Source organism: Prionailurus bengalensis, chromosome A1 (assembly GCF_016509475.1).
Source record: "Prionailurus bengalensis isolate Pbe53 chromosome A1, Fcat_Pben_1.1_paternal_pri, whole genome shotgun sequence".
In the NCBI taxonomy this organism is placed as follows: Eukaryota; Metazoa; Chordata; class Mammalia; order Carnivora; family Felidae; genus Prionailurus; species Prionailurus bengalensis.
The window spans coordinates 103,311,490-103,324,760 of NC_057343.1; the positions used below are offsets into that span (position 1 = coordinate 103,311,490).

General features: G+C 44.7%; 1 long non-coding RNA gene across 1 annotated transcript; it reads right to left on the reverse strand.

Annotated features, from left to right (window-relative positions):
- Window positions 1-8,506: 8,506 nt before the first annotated feature.
- LOC122472431 lies at window positions 8,507-12,849 on the reverse strand. Its single transcript, XR_006294437.1, has 3 exons — window positions 12,702-12,849; window positions 10,728-10,852; window positions 8,507-9,540 (listed from the first exon to the last, which is right to left on the reverse strand). It is a non-coding gene; the product is annotated as an uncharacterized LOC122472431 (long non-coding RNA).
- Window positions 12,850-13,271: the final 422 nt, after the last annotated feature.

Consider the following 13,271-nt stretch of genomic DNA (forward strand, 5'->3'; position numbering starts at 1 on the left):
GGCAGAGAGAGAGGGAGACACAGAATCGGAAACAGGCTCCAGGCTCCGAGCCATCAGCCCAGAGCCTGACGCGGGGCTCGAACTCCCGGACCGCGAGATCGTGACCTGGCTGAAGTCGGACGCTTAACCGACTGCGCCACCCAGGCGCCCCGCATAATAGGTTTTGAATACGATCTGATTATTCAAATTTTCCTCCTTAAAATTCTTCACAGCCTTCTCACTGCTTTTAGCATAAAGTACACGTTCAGAGATTTCTGTAATCTGGCTCCGGCTTACGGTACAATCTCACAGTCTGCTCTTCCCTTCAGTTACAAGAGCCCTCTGCTCCCACCATCTGATCCCCGAATAGTCTGACAACACTCCCCAGGACTCCAGGCCCATTTCTCTGCCTAGACTGCTTTTCTCACATTTCTTCCCCCGTACAGTTAACTTCAGTAAAGTCTTTGCAGACTTCCCACCACAATTAATCATTCCCTCCTCTGTACTCCCACAAAACTCTGTTCAGAGCGTGCACATCTGGTCCCAGTCTTCCTGGGCGCACCAAGCACTTCTTGGAGGAGGTGGGGGAGAGAGGAATGGGTCTCATTCATCTCTGCACGGACAGTTCCTCGCCGGTGCCTGGTGGTTAACATGTACTAAAAAAAATGTTCAGTGAATGAATCTTCATTTTGAATACTCAGCAAGACTTAACTCTGACCTACAAACTCCCCAAAGGAGGAAAAAGGAAGCCTGCAGGTTCATCCTGGTTGTGTTGACCACACGCACTAAAAGCAAGCAAGTTACAAAGACAAGCTACAGCAGAGTAAGTCCATTTTGCTACAGTCCCTTCTGTCTTTTAGGAAATGTCTAACTTGAGATCCCTTTCCCGTGCTCCCTTTCCAAGGTTTAATGTACGTGATTAATCTTGACTTGCCTTAATACCGCTAGGAATGTGGCATTGACCTCAGCTGAACACCGGCAAAGTGATTAATGTTACATGAACTGGACGAGTTTTTTTTTTTTTTTTTCTTCACTCTAGATCCTGAATAAACACATTCATGCAAGATTCGGTTGCAGACCTTTGCTCAATAGAAAATGTACCGTGATTTCAAAGGGTAATGTTTCAGATGCAATAAACAGCGTTAAAGGAAACATGGCTCTTGTTAAAGAAAATGCTGTTTCAGGCTAAAGTCCCAGTGATCATAAAAGATTCATGGTGCAATAAACAAAATGAACCACAGGCAGGCAGGTCCATTCGGCGACTAACCACTGATTGAATTTCCCAACACTCTTGGACTTTCTGAGAGATAAACTATTCACAAAAGGTCTATGTTAAATATAAGGCTGTCATTTCCTTTTTATGTTTCTAGAGAGGTCCAAGAACAGTAGAGCACCCCCCCTTCTTTTTTTTCCCCCCTATTGGTTGTTTGTGTTTTTGAATTTTTTATGATGTGGGAAGACTGGCAAACACTTGCTATGATTGTCAAATGCCTTAAATCAAGAAGAGAAAATGCAATAAAACACAGTTTCCATGGTAACACATTGTAACCTAGTACCTCTGGATTATGAGCCAGCTTACATCTGTGATCATTACTTGTTGACAGGCATAAATTGAGCCTAAAAGCATTAATTTTAGAGATAAAACTGGAATGTGGAGCTAAGTTATAATAATGTTTAAATATTTCCAAGGTAGTGGCAGCAAATCAACACTGGTTATGTCACTATTTAAATAATGTTAATAAACTAAGCCTAAACACTTAAAAAATTTACAAGCTTTTTTCTAAAGATGGTAAAACACATTTATATAAGCTCTTGAGGCAGCAAGTGGGAGCTGACATGTTTTCAGTGGGGTTACAAGAAATCCAATGTCAGCAATTAAACGGTATGATAGATAGACTTTTTAATGAAGGAATGTTTTCAATATGGAAATAACCCTGAAAAATCTCAGTCGTTTTCTTCCTAAAACTATCTTAGGGCAGAAATACACAATGTTTCTGGATGGTTCTCAGTAGACATAGTTTCCTTTTTTTTTTTTTTTAAGAAGAAACCAAAATAAAATATGAACTATCACCTTAGAAGGTTTTCACGCATGCTTTTCTACACATTCACTCCCCTGTTCTCATTAGAAGCATTCATACGTCTGTCAGACATTGTAAGGCTTAAAAACAAAAAAAAAAAAGAAAGATTGTCTCTACAGGCTGCCTCCAGCTGGCTTCAGCAGTTAGCCATTAACCAATACGATCAACAATCAAAAAGACCATTTTTTTCAAGGCTATTTGTAACACTTCTAAATATGTCCTTACGATAATCAAGGTAGTCTGATATGCTACGGCATGCTTTCATGCGATACGGTAATAAACAATGGCTGGTTTTCTCCACGTTTAGACTTTAAGAAAAAGTCCACTTCTCTGGAAACTTCTGAGGTCAGCTTCCCTGCTAACACTTAAAAGGATCATGGGAGGGGTGCCTGGGTGGCTCAGTTGGTTAAGGGTTCGGCTCAGGTCATGATCCTGTCGTTCATGAGTTCGAGTCCCGCGTCGGGCTCTGTGCTGACAGCTCAGAGCCTGGGGCCGGCTTCGGATTCTGTGTCTCCGCTCTCTGCCCACCCCTTACCGTTACCGCTTCTCTACAGTGGAGATTAGACCTCCTGTATAAGGTGGTTATGAGCACCTAGTGAGGTGGACACATGCAGGGAGCTGAGACAAGTACTTGGGGCACGGTCAGCCCTCTGCAAAGGTTAACCCCTGTGGTCACCGTGGTCACTATCACAGTGTCACCCGAGGCCTTGCTCTGTGGCTCTCACCTAGGGGTGCCCGGTAAATGTTAAACTGAGCAAGCCAGCTTATTTGACCGGGTATTGTAAGAGTTGACTCGTAACTATTTTTGCTAGAATATATAGCGCTTTCAGGAAATTGGGCCAGATTGCTTTTATTCATGTGCACTGTACCTCTCTGAGATTCATCAAACCCCTGGTAAGAGAGCTCACAGAGTTATGCAAGAACCCTATGGCCCACTGTTGCTAATTTGTAGAATTAAACCCTTGGGAACCCTGCAGGGTGTCTGATCCAGCGGAACACAGACTTGTGTTTAACCTATTGACCCGGGAAGGGCAGGGATTTAAGAATCCTTCATACTTTGAAGAAGTAGCTTAGAAATATGCCAGCTACTTCCATTTTCTCATTTTTTTTTTTTTTTTTTTTTTGCCCCCCTTCAGCCCTGCTTTTAAAGAATGTAACCATTTTAAGAAGGAAGAAAGCAATTTGCTTCCATTGTAATTGGTATAGATCCTGGATTATGTCAACCTGGCATTTAGTTTGTCCAAAATTTAAAAAAAAAAAAAAAAATGAAGACGCTGGCCTCTGCATATCCAACTCTCAGGGCTCGATGTCCTATTTTACATTCCCTTTCTTTATTCGTCATTTTCCATTCGCCTTCCCCAGTGCATACCCCCAAATGCCTCCCCACTTTTTTTTTGCCTCCCCAACTTTTAATCAGATCTCTATTTTTTTTTGCAATCTTAGCCAGTGACCTCATCCTGTAGACACAAAAGATAAAGGCTGTCAGATGATATCCTGCTGTCTTTTAACAGCACCCTCACTTATGAGAAAGTGGTAAGGTATCACATGACGGATACGCAAAACCATCAATAAATGTCAGCTCCCTGTTTAAAGAAAGGAGTTGCCCAGTTTAGGGGAGGAGTGTCTTTATTTTCTCTTTCTCAGGTTAATCCTTCAACCTATATGCCCAGCTGGTTCCGTATCATCTCTTCTCTGTGCCCTGGTTCAATTCTCTATTCCCATTTCTGTATTTTTAGGACATTTCTCTTTTCTGATTCTTCTCACGGTCTTCGTCCTCCAAACCCAGCCTTCCTTCATCCCAGGGAAGTGCTTGGCCCAAAGGGCAGCAGGCAATAGATCAAAGGGTCTAAGCTTTCCCCCCAGTCGGGTCATCCAACCGAGCGTCTCTGAGCCACCTTTACAAAATTTCCCAGGGAGAGGCACTTGGGTGGCTCAGTTAAGCGTCTGACTCTTTGTCTCGGTAGTTCAGGTCATGATCTCACAGTTTGTAACGTTCGAGCCCTGAGTCGGGCTCTGGGCGGACAGCACGGAGCCTGCTGGGATTTCTCTCTCCTTCTCTCTCTCTGACCCTCCCTGGCTTGCTCCCTCACTCGCGCGTGTGCTCTCTCTCTCTCTCTCGGAAAAAATAAAAAAAGATAAATTAAAAAAATAAATAAATAAATAAAAATAAATTCAAAAATTTCCCCGGGTAAACCAAAGCAAAACAGTCTTTCCTCCTTGTGTATTACTACCCCCTTTTCATTGTGTAACAACGTGTGTAGTTGGTCTCTATATTATCCCCACCCGCGAAAGGCTGATCATCAGGCTGTTGGCTTCCCCTGTTTTTCCTAAAGGGACATCATTTTCCTGCTCTGAAACTTTCTGGAAGCTTGCAGTGAAGGAAAATGAAAGCCGAGTTCATTGTCTAGCTTGCCAGCCAAAGGGACTTGAACCCCTGACAGCTCTCCATTCTGTTTCTCAACTCCAGGGCCCAGGGTTGGCTTCCTGACTTTGACGCGTCCTAGGGGATACGGTGCTGTCTACCGAGGACTGCATGTAGATCCCTACATTTACCATGTTAAACAGACCCCAAATGGCATCACTTAGTACACGGAGACTTAATACCTAACCTAAGTGCAGTTTCAGCTACTAGGAATGTGACCTTTAGCCAGGCAACAAGGGAGTTTCCTGGTCCGCACGAGGACATTTATTGATAGACCCCTCCCATTCCCCTTAGCAGGGTGACCTTGCCTAAAACAATGGATGCCTTGCTAATAATTTCCTTTTTTCCCCCATTCCCTCGCTACCTCTGAAAACTTTTCCTTTTCTGTCGCCCTTTGGAACGCCCCTCTACTTGCCACACGGGAGGCTGCCCCATTCACGAACGGATTAATAAAGCCAATTAGATCTTCAAAATTCACTCCGCTGACTCTTCGTTACTTAACAGTCTAAAAGAGCACAGATAAGGCATTACCTTTACTCCTCCAACTGAGTTTCTATTTCTATCTATATTCTTCTGTTGGTTCCACTACCGGTAAGAGACACCTCATTACTCTAATCATTAACTGAAGCATTCCTCTGAATCACAGCTTTGAAACTTTCTCTTCAGAATTTTTTTTTTTTTTTTTCCCCAGGACGAGACCTCTGTTGCTGTTGATGATTTCCACACTACCTCGCAAACAGCTGATGCTTATTGACTGGCGGTAGAATTCAATTGCCTTCCACGTATTCACTGCCAAGTACATACAAACAGCCAGAATGGAACAGCCAGTCAGCACGATGACATCACATTCTTTCTTTGAAAGGCGCTTTTAAAAAAAAGAATCTGTGGAACTCAGTTTGCAGGGTCCTAACCTAGCTTTGGCAAATGGCTCCACCATCACCATGAGGCAAAAAAAAAAAAAAAAAGGGGGGGGGGCGGGACGGTTGAAATTCAGATCCTTCCAGATTAGGTGAAAGAAGGAAGGGCAGCTTTGCTTTCTTGCCCTTGGGCTGCCTCCTTTCATCATTAGTAATTCTATCCCTCTCTTATCTGATCAGGCAGGGACACATTATCTCACCAGCAAATGAATACACTGTGGAAAAACTCCCCAAATGCAAATGAACAGGGGGAAAAAAACCCAACAACGTGCTGCCGCTTAAATTACTGTAGCTTGCCCCCCCCCCCCGCCCCCACTGCCTGTGGATGGAGAAGTTATGGATATTCTGAATTAATTCCACCTCTACTTATTCAAAGTTTGTCAAGATAAACCTTTTATCTCATTGTTCTAACTGTTACATAGAGGAGATCATTTACATGACAGTAATTACGTTGCTATATTTAGTAGCATGCTCTTGGCCCATTTCTGGTAACTTCCCTTTATATAAAACATTGAATGGGCTTTTCAAAACCTCGAAGGTATGTGTATGATATTATTTAAAACATGACAGCTAGAGAGCAGAGCAATTCGGGTAGATTTTGTACACCTCACAGCTTTGGGGGAAGATCAAAAGAGGAATAATAGCTCTAAAGTTCCTTTTTAACAACGTGTACTATTAGAAGGAAGCTTCTCTAAGTTTTATTGGCTTTCTCCTGTTCCCACAAGCAAACGATATTTTCATTTTTTTTAATATATTGTGTCGAGCTACCAGAAGCTTTTTTTTTTTTTTTTATCTGACATTGATTTATTTTTCTTCATCTCTTAGGTTCAAAACAATGAAGAAAAAGAAACTATTCCTTTGGACCAAACAATTTATTTGAAACTTTGGACTTCAGAGAGGCCCTGGTGGCATTCTTTCATTTGTTTCAAGGTGTTAGTTGGCTTAACCCTTTCTAACTTGTCCAAACGCAGGGATTTCACTGGCAATGCGGGGTTTGCTGGCCAGCTGCACCACATCACCTAGAGAAACCATGAGCCCTCCTTTTCTGGTGACCATCGTTCTGAAGTTTTTAGTCGAGAGAGCATCGCCTCCCATCTTGAGATGTCTTGTTTCAGCTGCGAGGGTTACCTGTTTCTCCAAATTCTACCTCAAGAATGACGCTTGATTATTCTCTTAGAAGCTTGTAAAGCTTCACGAAATACAAGGTCTAATATGCGCTGACCGTGCGCCATATTTCCTCCATGTGAGTTATCAATCTGGAGTGACTCCCAATCTTCCTAGGAGCACCACCAAGTTCCCCACATTTCATTTTAGTTGCTGAGCTGAGCCTCAACTGGCAACTTCACAGATTTCCCTTTCAGAACTAGAAATAACTAGTTCCTTTACAACATTGTGTTCTTCAAAATACGTTAAGATGGGGGCGCCTGGGTGGCTCAGTCGGTTAAGCCGCCAACTACGGCTCAGGTCATGATCTCGCGGTCCGCGAGTTCAAGCCCCACGTCGGGCTCTGGGCTGACAGCTCAGAGCCCGGAGCCTGTTTCAGATTCTGTGTCTCCCTCTCTCTCTGACCCTCCCCCGTTCATGCTCTGTCTCTGTCTCAAAAACAAATAAACGTTAAAAAAAAATTTTTTTTTAAAATACGTTAAGATGGAAAACGTCATTTAGGCTTTCAGTTGATCTTTTTCTTAATCAAAAAAAAAAAAAAATTTGTGTGTGGGGTGGGACGTAAGTGTGGAAAAGGAAAAAACCCCAAGTATAAAACTGCAGGGAGACCATGTGTGGGGAGCATTTTGTATATTATCGCGGGATTAGGATATAAGCTCTCTGATAAGTTTGTAAACCATATGATCGTGTTACATTTCCCACAGAGGCGGGCAATCTGCAAAGCAGCAGAGCCTTCGAAGCAAAACCTTCTTACTCCCACTCCTCATGGGCATGAGTTGGAAATGGTGCTTTTATTAACAGCATAGCCCTAAAGCTCGATCGGGAGACATCCTCGGCCCGCCTCTGCCTCAGCTGATTCCCCTTATTCCCTATTTCCATTCGTATACTATTCTTCCCTCTTATTAAACTTATTTTTCCCTTGGACTTTCCTGTGCCTTCCCTGTGCCCATTGGTCCTTAGCCCTTGGTGCACCAAACGCTTAATAGTGTCCCGACTCTTAAACTACATCAAGAAAAGTCACAAAAGGCTCCTCAAAGGATCAGATAGAAATACTGCGCCTATAAATACTGCACACAACCTCAGAAAACAGCTGGAGAGGCCCTCTAATTGTTCCGAGCCTTTTATTAGAATCCCCAGTGCTGGCTGGAGCGGGTGATTCTGTTTTGAAACATTCTCAGGTGATTCCTGTTCGCACCAAGATCCCCACTGAGATCCTTCCCCAGATACCCAGGGAAGCATCAGAAATCACAACGAAATGCCAGATTCCACATGACTGTTTTCACGGTGGAAAACAATTTTGCTTCAGTGGGAAACTACGTGCGGTCTGCACACGGCACACCCTTCCTGTTACCTGATTCTCGCCTTTCATTGTCTTTGAGCCATTTCACAACTCACCTGTTACAGGTAACTCAGCGACATGCAGGTGCTTCCCTGGCTGGTAGAGGTTCACTTGATTTCCCCCCACTGCCCCTGGGAAAAACCAGTTTTGAGCCATTTGCATACTCATTTCAATATTCCCGGTCTATAAACGCGTCTCTTCAGATTCTCTTCAGCTGGTTGTCACATCTGTTGGGTCCTTCTTTGATTAACGAGTAGAATCAGATCCTTAACATGTATATGTTTTTATATCTCAGAGGGTCATGATGTTACCCTTTTTTGAAAATTATGTTTTAACACCATTCTCCCCATCCTTCCCGCCTCATTCTTTCCCTCCCTCGGATGGTTCCTTCTTTTTACGGGGAGGGTGATTGGGATTTCTGAATTCAGCATTTGATGGGCATATATATTTTCATGGGCACAATGGGCCACAGTTGGGATGTATTAGGTTCATCTAGTCCCCTCCATTACTGGAACTAAGTCAACCAAAGCCCAGAAAAAATGGAGACTATTTTCAAGGTCTTTTTTTTTTTTTTTCAAGTAGTAACAGAATGGAATTTGAACCCAAGTGTGGCTAATTCCAGACTTCAAAGCCTTTATTACTACAGAAAATCTATTCTTCCTCAAGGGGTGGCGGTGGGGGTGGGGGGATGAAAACACAAACCTGAAAGTTACCCTAAGACTTTAATGAGAGTCGGAATGTAAAGCCGCTGTAACACCGTGCCTCACGCATACAGGCCCTCAGTGAATAAAACAGAATGACAAAGGAAAGGGTGCCATTTCTGTGTCTGGTTGGTCAACCAATCTCACTGATGCATACAGACCCTTCACACGTCACTTATTTTCCAACAATGCTTGGGCACATAATAAACACTCAATAAAACCCCCGTGACTAAAACTAGGAGCCACGCAAAGGCACCCCGGCTGATTTGAAACAACGCCTCCCTGAACTGTAGAACTTGAAGATGACGGCAGGTTGTTTTCATCCCGAGTTGCTCTCTAATCCATGCGTTAACCATAAATTCTAAAAGAATCCAACCAGACTTGTCATGAATAATTTACACTCTAGAGCCATTGTTGTAACTCAATATCCCGACCTACTTTTTCTAGAAAATCACTTCACATTCCTGTTCGCACAGGAGTATTGTCATAAACCCTTGCGGGTGCGGGACAGCCTATTTTAGGAAATTGGTAGCTGCACTTACATTGGTTACTGCTTCCTTCCTCAGCAAAACTTCCCAGGTGGACCTTCCGTTCAAGCAGATGACGCGGGGCCACAGTCGCACAGGCGCTCTAAAGCATAGATGCCGGAGAGCTCTTTAGACTGCGTGCTAACAATATTTTTATATACTCTGTTTCCACCCCCCACCCCCCAGCTGTTTCCTTTGCTGCCTGAGCTGTCTGGCCATGTCTGAACTGCAGCTGATGAAGCCTTTTCTGGCAAGTTGCCCAGGGAGCAGCTCTCCTGTAGATTCCGCCTCTCTCCAGGAGTTGCCTGCCTTCGGTATAATGGGCAGCATTGAAAGCTGCGAGGCGGTCGGTCCACAAGGTCAGAGTGCCTTTCATTCCTGCAATAATCAACCAGTGTAGCTCTTCCTCAGACCTGGGGAGAGAGAAGATAGAGGTCAAAAGAGCAATTACATTTCACATTGACTCCAGAAAAGGCTTGGATCACAAGACTGAAAAGAAAAACGGATTCTAGCCTCCTTCGTATCCATTCATTCCCTTTCTGGTCCTCTTTGTTATTAACACTGGCCCGAAACCATAACAAGTTTTAGCTTGATGACGTGAAAAGCGCATTTTCCGCCTGCAGATGAGATCTTTCTTCGTAGACATTTAGCACTGTCAGCAGATTGCAGAAGAATGCAAATGGGACTGCGGGGTCTATAACCAGAGACAGTAAGCAAAGGCCATTAATTATGTTTTTAAAAAATGTTAACCCTCGCAGACTGGAGAACAAGCAATTGTGCTCATTTCAATCTGTAATCAGTCCCTACATTAGCATAACTTTATTTATTTAGCATTAAGGCAACAATTTAGAGAATATAATTTAGTTGGAAATGTCAGTAATTTTGCAGCGGCAGATTGTTGTGACAAAGCTACCTCTGTTTGACCTTACAGCTGCCAGGACTAATTACTTTAATTGCATTAATTGCACTGACCATTCTGGGGCTCGGCGCAGCGGCTGTGACTCTAACCACTGAGCCAATCAACCTGGCTGAATTCTCAGTAAAACGGGCTGTTTCCTTATAAATCGCCTTTGATTCTTTGCTGCATTTCGAGAACCCAGATAATCCACCGATTATCAGGGCTGGCACTGGGATCAAGAATTTTGAGGAAAGGCCTTGAAGGAAAAAAAATATTTTTTCTATTTCCTACGCGATCCTTATCGCTCATGGCCGACTCGATGAGAAAGTAATGCCACCAGTTCACTAATGACCACGAAGTGTTTTCAAAAATGCTCGTGGCAGTTTGATAGTCAACTCCCAATCCCTTGTTTCACATTTTGGAATGCAGGGCTTTTTAAAAGTCTGTTTGTTTCAAGGTTTGTTTTCACCTTGTTGAGTGAATGAATATGCACTGTTCCCTGGGATTTGACTCAACACAAGGAGAAAGACACAGCGAGGCCCTAGGTTAAGACCTGTGGTCTTATGAACCTGAAAAAGATATTTTCTCCTGATAAGGAAGCCCCTACAAGACCTTTAAGGAATAATTTGCTACCGGGAACGCGTCTCAGCTGAAATGAAGATCTCACATGAAACCATGGAATCAGAAAGTCACAAAGTTTACCTACCGTCCAATTCAATGCCCAACCAAGGCAGGTGGCTGCTCTTCCTTGTTTCTTCCGGATCATCATCTCATCTCTGGCTGAACACTTCGGACTCTTTTTCTCAGATAACTCGGATTACCTTGTTCTACAATTTGGATTGTGAAAACATTCTATGAGATAATGCTACAAACCTATCTGTTTTATTATAACTTTTATTCACCAGGTGCGAATACGTATTGAATGACTGCTGTGTTCCAGGCACTGTTATTATAGACCCGTGACCTGCGTTTATACATTCATCTCATGCGGCCAGCAGTGCTGTGCAATGTATTACAAAATGTTGCAGTAAGTTGCTAAACATACCACGTAAACATAGGACATAACGGAAATCAATGGGATTCATGGCGGAGCCTGGATTCAAATCCAGATATTTGGGTCTGGAGCCCCTGAGCTTGATCCGGATGCTTGACGAACTCAGTATGAGATCAAATTCCCCCTCCATAGAGGAAGGGTTCACAGATCTGATAACGCAGCGCTCCTTCTGTGTCAGTGACTCCTAACTAGCTGCCTCTGGCTTCTCACCTGGCAGAGCTTCCATGTGGCAACATTTCTCTGGAGAGCGAGGCACCCAGATCCCAAGAAAGACTTAGCACTCCCAGGGTGTGCAGTACTTAAGGCTAAGTTCTACTTTTCCGCAAGCGCTTAGCCCGCACGCATATCATGCCCTCGGGGAAGTTTTCTTGATCTCTGGTTTATCTTAGGAGGTCTTCTTCTTCTTATTGTTATTTAAATGATCATTTATTTTTGAGAGGGGGGAGGGGCAGAGAGAGGGGGGGACCGAAGATCGGAAGTGGGGCTCTGTGCTGACAGCAGACAGCCCAACTCGGGGCTCGAACTCACGGACCACAAAATCATGACCTAAGCTGAAGTCGGACACTTAACCTGCTGAGCCACTCGGGGGGGCCCCTAGGAGCCCTTATTATAAGCTCTGGTGGGACCACAGAGCTTTCTTTATTAGCATGAACTCCCTGTAATTCAACACTTAAGTAACCCGGATAGCCCGCCTTTAATAGGGAAAGAAGTGGTTCAACAGTTGTACCATTCGTGAGGCAATCCCACACAAAGCATGATAAAATTTGCAGACCTCTCCATGCCTTCAGGTTTGAGCTGTGTATTCCAATCACATGGTGTCCCCAGGAAGAGGTCTATGAATGTCTCTCTTCGCTTTCTTTGCCCCAGCGAGCTCTCAGCCCCTTATCGCGTGTGGAGCCCTTGTTGTGAACTTTCCGACGGATAATAAACCCTTTGCACCTAGACTTTATCTTTCCTTCCGTGGCTGCTTTATACAGCCAGCTATTTTCCGGAACGTAACCCGTGACTCTGGCCAACCTGGATTCTCGCTGTGACACTTACCCCAAACTTCTGTCTCCATGACCAGGCTCATGCGGTTGCTCTCTGCCCACATCCTTCCCTCCCCCGCCTGCTTTCTGCTTCCAAAGAAGACGTGCGAAACCCTTCCCTTTTCCACGCCCACCTCAAACAGCACAGGCACATCTTTTTATTTAAAAAAAAAAATTTTTTTTTAATGTTTACTTCTGAGACAGAGAGAGACAGGGCATGAACGGGGGAGGGTCAGAGACAGAGATGGAGACACGAAATCCGAGGCAGGTTCCAGGCTCCGAGCCGTCAGCCCAGAGCCCGACGCGGGGCTCGAACTCACGGACCGCGAGATGGTGACCTGGCTGAAGTCAGACGCTTAACCGACTGCGCCACCCAGGCGCCCCGCATGCACATCTTTTCTAGGACCTTTCTGATGGGCTGTTCCGGCAATTCTATCATCCCTGGCTCTCTCCACTACCTCCTTTGTCCCCTGGCACGTCTCCTTCGTCACCTCGTGTGGTGGCCCGGCTCCTGGATGTCCCCCCTCTGTGGTCCTGCGCCCTGCTGCCGCCCCCCTAGAGAAAGTCACGAAGGCGCGCGCCACCAGCATTTACCGCTTTGCATTTTCAGTCCTCGGCGCATCTGCCAGGCATCTTCCCATGTTGGGTCTGAGGTCATTCTTCTGGCGGAGAAGACAGAGCCCAGCAAGAGCCGAATAGTTCGACTGGCTCTTTGTCTTGTTGACGTGACGTCACAGTCGCAACACTGTGACCAAGAGTTCCTTGTCCTGCTCCTTACACGCTGGTCCAAGTCATTTTTTCCCTTATCCCTTCCCCCCTCCCCCTCCCCCAGCAAACTTGAGCCTATTTTTCTCACTTCGTCCTTTATGCTACCATTCTGCCAGGTTTGTGCCTTTGCGTTGCCTTCGCTCTTGGCCGCAAGTTCTTCGATCTTTCCAACAGGCTTTCCACACTCGCTGCTCGAAGGAAAGCTCTCTCAGCCACCGAATCGACTTCTTTGGTTTCTCTAACGTATTCGGCTCCTTATTATGATATAGTTAGAATTTCATTTTCTATCCCTTCTGGACCTATCTCTGCCTCTTGGAAACCCTGTGGCCGTGGGACCAAACATGCGGATGGTTTCTGAACTTTTTTTAATCTGCTTTTCCACGGTCTAGGATGCCT